This window comes from Melopsittacus undulatus, chromosome 2 (genome assembly GCF_012275295.1).
Source record: "Melopsittacus undulatus isolate bMelUnd1 chromosome 2, bMelUnd1.mat.Z, whole genome shotgun sequence".
Classification (NCBI taxonomy): Eukaryota; Metazoa; Chordata; class Aves; order Psittaciformes; family Psittaculidae; genus Melopsittacus; species Melopsittacus undulatus.
In genome coordinates this window covers 28115724-28124037 of record NC_047528.1, presented here as the reverse complement: position 1 = coordinate 28124037, position 8314 = coordinate 28115724, and positions in this window count along the sequence as shown.

Here is an 8314-nt window from a genome sequence, read left to right as displayed (position 1 = left end):
GAATTTCTTCTGATACAGCTTACCCAAGGCTGGTTGATACTTCCATGAGGCAAGTCGGTACTTCCAAGTACCAACATGCCTGGTCTCAGTCAGAACTAGCAATAAACCTCTCACATTAATTCCTTGTATCACTATGACTGATATATAGAGCTTGCACAGTAGTAAGAAACAAGGTTCAGAGCTAATAGGTGTTTCACGTTTCTATTTCCACCTTACCTTCTCAGGAACAGAAGAACCTTTCAGCTCTTGGTGGATTAATGATTTGTTCATTATCTCTTTGAAAACCTAAGAGGACAAAGGATCTGCCACAGGAGAATGAGTGTTTCCCATATGGAGAAGGCATGACCTTCACCATGGGTTAGAGATCTGTCAGAAGAGGGTGTGAAAGAGGGACCTAGGTAAGATTTAAATCTAAAGGGGATTGCATTAAGAACTCAAGAAGGGCTTAAATATGAGCATATTTAATCAGTCTTGAAATGCAAAATGTGAGCTGAACAAGCAAGCAAGACTGAGTGCAGAGTAAGGAGACATGATCTTGGAATAAATCAGCAAAATGTAATTTTCTTCTGTCTTCTTAAGATAGTTTTACAAACCTGTATGACAAGACTGCTCTAATTTATGTCCATTAACTAACTACTTCATTTGCTCTAACTGGAATGTGGCTTGACTTTCAGGGGATTTCATTCAGTTTCCACCAGCAGAGGGACTGGTGTTTTGAGGGTGTCCATGCAAAGCCCCTGAGGTCTCTCCCAGGCATCCAAGGTCACAACTTTACATCTCAACCTGGCTAGACAATCTGGAGGACTTACCTCTGCTCCTGGTATTTGGTATTCCCCACTCCCAGTAAGTACCAGACATTTCTCCAGTAATTGGGTGGCATTTACAGTGAAACCAAAACAGAGCAAAGGGCAGTTACCCAGCTAAGCTGCCAGGCACTGGCAGCTTCTGAAATCAGAGAGGTGTTAACCTGATGCTGACAGTCTCTCACATATCATCAGCAGAGGCAGGCTCCTCCTAAGCACAGTCTTAGGACAGGGGGCTGACTTGAGGTGTCAGGCACCTTTGGAAAACCTGGAGTGAGGCTGCTGCTCCCCTTCACCAAGCTCAATTTTCCCCTTTGATTATCAAAGAATCAGAGACTGGCTTCCTGCCACTGAAATCAGCTTTTTATCCCTTCCTCCTCCTAGTACAGCATCTACATGCAGCTATATGGCCTGTAGTTCTGTGCAAAAAGCCCTCACAACCTGAAAGCAGACTTTCAAAATCTATAATGATGTATTTTAACTCACGAATGTTTAGATTCACTCCAGTATTAACTCCGGCGTCAACAAGAGAAGATCTACACACAGCACAGCTTTGCTTTATGTATTTCAAACGACTTTATTTGCAGCTATAACAGCAATGGTTTCCCTTGAAACAGATGTTTGTCACTTCTTTTAACATTTATTCTTTACATTTAGTTCGTTTTGCTAGAGGCTGGTGGATATTCCTTCCCTTCACTGCTTCCAGGGGAAGGTGAATAGCTCCCTCAAGTGCCCCATTTAGTCCTTCATCTATTGGAAAAGCAGAGCTGACACCTCCCTTGGGAATCCCTCTGTCTCTTTTACAATTCAAACTGCTTCTTACGACACAGTAGTTGGAATATGAATACAAAAAATCCATAGCCCAGGAGAGAAATTTTCATCCAAGCTGCAGCCTTTCCCTCCCTCCTATTTAAGTGCAATAGAAATGGGAGAAATGCTCAGCCAAAAATCTGGAAGTTTGGAGAAGGAGGTTTCTAAGTAGGAAAAAAAAAACAAAACCAAAAAACCTTAAGAACATGTTTAAAATAATTTCTTCATTGCAAGTAATTTTTCTGTATCTCATTTTGTAAGCTCTCATTCCACGAAAAGTGACATTACAGACATCAGTGGTGTGAGAATCCTACACTTCAAGCCAACCTTTCTTTGTCTGGTAGGAATCACTTAAAATAGATATGACAAACAATAAATACTGCTTAAAAAACCCAAACCATTTGTCTGAATGAAACAGTATTCGTCACCTCAAGCTGCATCTGCTAGCATGCTGGTAACTATTTTCCACAAAGAATCCTTTCACCTACCAACCCTAGATGTTACTCAGGGCCATGTCTTGGCAGGTTTTGAACACCTGCAAGGATGGAGAATCAGCAACCTCTCTGGGCAACTTACACAAGTGTCTGACTATCCTCACGGTAAAGGTAAAAAAGTCTTATATTTAAACTTCATCCCTTTTTATTTTATGGGAGACAGCATCAAAAGGCTTGCTAAAGTCAAGGTCATATGCACCACTCCACCCCTCTTCTCTGAGCTAGTAATTTCATCACAGAAGGCACCATTTGGTCAGGTGTGATTTCTCAACAATGTATTCTCCATTTTGGAGGGTAAGAAGGTGTAAACAGCATGTGACAGCCACACCAGTCAGCCTCAGAGCCAGAGAGAGGTCCCAAGCATGTTTCATTGACTGTGTGCATGTGGCCATACAAGTTTAGGTAGGCTGTAAGGGAGTTTTCCTGGAGCTGTGCTGTACTTGAATGCTGTTCAAATACTGCAAACAAGGGCACAAAATATGCCTCTACTTTTTCAGCTGCTGCCTAGCAGCTGCATGAACCTGGAGCATTTGGTTCATTTTCATGATCACTCCCAGAATAGTCCATTTGATCAGTATGCATATGTTCATGAACATCTCTGTGCATGAGAAAAAATGTATAATAACCAAGAAAAGGGAGTTGCTGACAACTGGAACGTGATCAGAAGCTCAGTCCTGAATTTAGTCAGAGATTCAGATATTTGAACAAGACAAAAAGATGCAAAGAGGAAGGCAAGTGTCAAAACTTCACTGCTTCTGGCCTTAATCAGTTTGAACTTTTATATTTGCTAACAGATTCAAAAATCATTTAGGCAGCATTGTGTTTTGATTCACTCAGCATCATCTCTAGTTTTGGGGGCAGAGACTCTTTTCACAGCCTTCTCCATTCCTTCAGAATGAACTTCTAATTCCTGAAGGTGCCCAGGAGAGCTTGGCCATGCTACCCCAGCCTGCAGGGTGCGTGGGACCTTCATGTGCAGGAGGTGTGGGACCCCAGAATGCAGGACCTGCAGGACAGCCACCTTCCCAGCAGGCTGGTGCTGCAAACAGAAATAGTTCAATTGCACAGACCTCCTACAAGATGCAGGCTGGGACTGTCAAAACAGTTCTCCACAGCCTGGTTTCTATCTGCCAAATACTCTGTTAACTTTGCAGGCTGCAGCCAGATGAAAAGCAAGACAGATCTACTTATTCTAAGGAACCATTGCCATACACTTGGCATTGGCTCATGCCCAGGGCAGGAGGTACTGCCCAAAGTCACTAGAAGCTCCACTTGGCCAAGTCCCTACTAGCCAGCCACTACCAAGTCCTGCATCCCCTGCAGCTCTTGAAATGGGTAAAATTCCTCAGCGTGGTCGAATACACACTTGTCCAAATTAAAAGAGGACATGAAAAGTTCAGGAAGGTGGAAGAAAATTAACTCTGAAAATACTTAAGAGCTGCAAGTAAAGTTGTGTCTGTGTATCAATCTAATGAGTGAGGTAATTATAAGGTGCTTGTGAATGTTAACACAAAATCACACTGCTCCAGCAGGTTTGAGCTGATTTTACTCCTCAGTGTGCATGTCAACTGGTACGACTCCTTCAATGCAGAAAACCACAGATCTGGTAGTTGAAGCTGTTCCAACACTAATAATAACTGATGAAGTTGTATAATTACAGGCAGGGACTAGTAAAACCTGGATACTTCTGACTTGCACTTTTTGGAGCAGTGAAAAGGGTGAGACCTGCCAAAAAGCCACATTATCCTCTGTGAAGTATGAGAATCACTGAAACAGCAAATGGATAACACAGGGGAATGCAATATAGACTGTATAAAAGGGGAGACAAACATCTCAGCTTTTGGACTGTTAGGTGATAGGAAATGAAGTCCTGTTCTCCCTGCCCCTGCTGTTGCTTGCATTCAACAAACCCACCTTCTGCTGCCAAGTGCACTACTTGAATGAGGGAAACCTGAGCCCCGGAGCTGTGCTGTCCAGGGACGTATGTGTCCAAAGAGAGCTGACAGCAGAGTGCTAGGGCAGAGCCAGCCATCTGACAAGGTCACAGCTTCCCACAATGAAGGACAGCAAAGCAATGCAAGCTGGGAAAATAGGAAAGACTTCTGTAAAACATTTGGAGAATACAAGCCAAATATGATGCAGCTAAACCCAAAGGTCGCCCAACTGCAGTTCCAGCACACTCTCATCCATTTTATCTGCACTATTTTTACATCACAATGGTGTTCTCTCCCTCTAAATCCTCTGTAATTAGGGAGTGCAGACTGAGTGTTTGAAAGCAGCAGTCTCAGAGGACTTGAAGGAATTTAATTCCTGCTGTGAAGAGACTGAAAATTTCAGGGATGCAATGGGTTTCCCTGACACCTAGGAACAAGGAAGCATGTTCAAACAAGGAATATGCTTTAGCAGAGAGGCAAGATCGGCTCTGCTAAACCAAATCGAGCTGAGGACCTCTCATTGCCCACCCTGATTACTTTTTCAGTCACTGCCTTTTTAGTTCAGACCTCTCTAACCAGCTTTCTACAAGACATATCTGCCCTAGAGAAAGGTAACCCAAAGAAGGGTCAATGTGAACCTATCGCTGACTTTTAATTATGAGCATAAACATAACCAGAGAGAAAAGCTGTCTTCAGCCATGCCCATCCTGGAAAACAAAGCTAATCAATTTTGTTCCTGTCTTCAAGTGACATACAGCCTCTCCCACCTCTATGCCATCTACACATTTGATGAGCATATTCTCCCATCACAAATGGAAAACACCAGCTGGAGTAAGACCTCAGACAGACTACTGCACAATCTAGGTCTCTGGGTCCTTCCACAATGCAGTGAACTGCTATGCCCTCGACTCCAGGCCTGCCCAGCTATTATTGGTTTCCATCAAACTAAGCTTCCCGGCTTGCGTTGGAAAATACTGCATCATACAGTGCCACATGCCTCACAAAAGTTAAGCAATGTGACATCTATAGTTTCCCTTTTATCTGTAAAGCCTAATACTCTGCTACAGAGAAATTGGATGGTTTGATGCAAGTCACCCAAGGCTATTGAAAGCCATCAGTACTTATTTTCCAGCATGTATCACTGTGTTACATTCACATGCCATTAAGGCAGATCCAGGCTTCCCCTGAGCTGGGGGAGCATTTGTTCAAACACAGAATCAACTAGTTTGAAAAAACCCAGGGCTGATGGGGGTAGCAGCTCTTCAAGGGGGTGTCTTCTGTAAAGACACCACAACTACTTGGAGCAGCTACTCACCAAGAAGGGAGGTCAGCACATCCAGTACCTGGTATGACTCCTTTTGGTGAAAAGATTTGATATTGCCTAGTGCAGGAAAGGTCAGAAGCGTGGAAAATGAAAGAGCTTTCTTAGTGCTGGCTTGTAGTACTGAGGACCCCCAAGTCTTGGTTTTTTCCCTCAGGTATGCTGAGTGAACACGACCCCATTTTCTCTACAGCCTGAACTTCCCAAGTGCTGAGTGCACAGATCACACCCAAAGTTACTGACAGCTCTGCTGATCCAGACCTTCTGCAAGCAGCACTTAAACAGGTAACAAAGTAGTAACAGAGATGGATAGTGCAACAACAGCACATTACCCTCTCTCTTAAGCAATGCTCAAAACAAGAGGCAATACTGGCTCTTTTCCCCCAACTAATATATCTTTCCTGTTTAAAAGTGCAACAAATAATGAGAACACTTACCACTAACAGTGTTACTTTGTACTGCAGTAAATTGATAAACACTGTTCCCAAATTCATATATAGTATGCTTATGCATACATACGTCTAGACATACATGCACATACATACAGAGATGCATACATGTAGAACTACTGCCATGATCAGTCTCTTGGAATCCAGGTGAACTATAAAATCAAAACAAATAGTTTCACACTATTTGCAGTGAAGTCTTTTATTCAGGCTGTACCCATTCAGTGCTTGTAATTTCTCTCCACATGTTGCCTCTCAACATCTGCAGAAATCAGCCATCATTGCAAAGGAAAGGACCAACAGGTGAAGATTTCAAGCAGCCGCAGAAGCTGCAACAGGAGAAACTGTAGGGAACAGGAACACAAAGGCCCCTCACAGTGGTTTTGAACTTCAGAGCAGATGGAGACCAAATATCATTAGTCCAGAGTGTGATACAAGTTCAGAAGAAGGTGAGAGGGGAAAGAAAAAACAAAAGAACCCCACTACCCGAAACAACCCTCCCAAAAACCTTACTGAATTCCCCTTAAGGAAACTCAATTACCAGAAATGGTGGAGAGTCTTAATACACACCACCTCAGGCTCTCCTCCTGCACTTTGAATTTCTTCTCTCCTAGAACCAATGAGCTAATTAGTGCCTGTGAAATCGAAAACAGTGTTCCAGAAATTATCTGCCCTGCAGACACAAAAGACAACTCTGTATTAGGGATAAACTATCCCTATTGCTGTCTATCTATTGCTCACACACCATTCCCTGTCTCTGTAGACAGCTGTGGAGTTTCTTGTATTTTAACACATGAAATTTGGAGTAAGGTAAAAAAAACGCAAACCAAGCAGTCGAACACCTGTGTATACATGCCCTTCATTAGGCTTCTTGCACTTCAACACACACTTGAAGAAAATCTTTCATTACATTTTAAGGATTAATTATGACATACCATCTTACAAACTAATTATTTTAATTAACTAAAAGAAAAAAATGCAGTTTATTTTGCACGTTATTTCAGCTATTTGCCTCAAGTGAACACACCTGATCTTCTATAGCAACTCCAGAGTTGCTACAGCCACTGCCAGCTTTGAGTAGCTTTGCCTCAATTTTATCTACCTCCAACTAACAATAGTTCAGGTTCCAAATCACTGCTGACTGGGATAGCATGTATGTGAGGCATTATTTCTTATCCAGATTGAGTATTTTTCCTAGGCATTATTTAGTTGTTTTAACCAAATCAGAATACATCCACCAACAGGATCTATATTAATGCTACTTAGAATTTTATTGTCTGCTTTTCCATGAAGGTCGATTATTTAACTGAAGTATCACAGCAGAAAGTGATTTAATAATACACTAAGTAGAAACTGGGTCAGTAGATAACACAGGGGAAAAAAATAATAACAGAATTCATCTTTTTAAATAATTACAGAGTAAGATCCACCCTTAATGTCCACCAGAGATATCTTCAAGCACACTGGCCCCAATGTACCCCCAAGTCTAACACTTGAGATATCTACAGAACATGAAAACAGTCAATTTCTGAATTTGAAGCCTGGCAGTGGTTACAATATTATTACAAAAATGCACTTGCTTTTATGGCATCTCAAAACAGCTACAAAACTGCACCGATAACAACTGCATCAAAAGGCAGCAAGTCATCTAAATACAAATTCCTTTTACTGCCATTAAAATCCCTGCTCCTTTGAAGCTCTTATCTGTAAGAAGTTGTTTACACATTTTTCATGTTTTGCTTACTTTCTCAGAAATCCTGCTTTTGGCCATATTGACTCATTTTAGTAAGTTTCCATTCTTACACATCTTTGATTATTAATACTGCAATACAGTATTGGTAATGAATTTTTTTTATACAGCTCTAAGTTGATTCAGGCAGTTTCTATGTCAGCTTTAGGCCCTTAAATTACCAAGTACACACCAAATGGATCAACATTGCTTGGCTGCAACATACTTTGATTCAGGTAAAACAGTCTAAAACACAGCACAGTACCTAGGTAATTAAAGCAGTTTCCATACACCTAGTTAGTTTCAAGATAACTAACACAAATCAATCACTAATTCTGTTTCTTCATGAAGTGAATTAACAAGAAATAAATGTTTCCAGAACCCCATCTTTGGAAAGGGGCATGCCTGCCGCTTACATACACCACCTGTATATGCCATCCTGGCCACATGTTGCTGTTCACACTCCTCCCACCCTATCTCCCTGCCACTCTACAGATTGTTACTGCACACTCTGGTCAGGAAATTGGATGCAGCCACCCTCCTATTCCACACCTATTCTTCATCCTTAATTAAAGGAATACTATGGCTTTAGAATTACCCTAATGGCAAACCACTGCCTTCTGTCACATGTTACTTGTGTCCGTATTTTACATTCGTCTCAAAGATGAAAATATTTTGCCTTGGCTCCATCCCCTACTGAACTACACTTAACATTTCAAATAGGGTATAAAGGAAATACTGGTCTAACAGCAGGATCTAGTTCTGCCTCCATTCTAG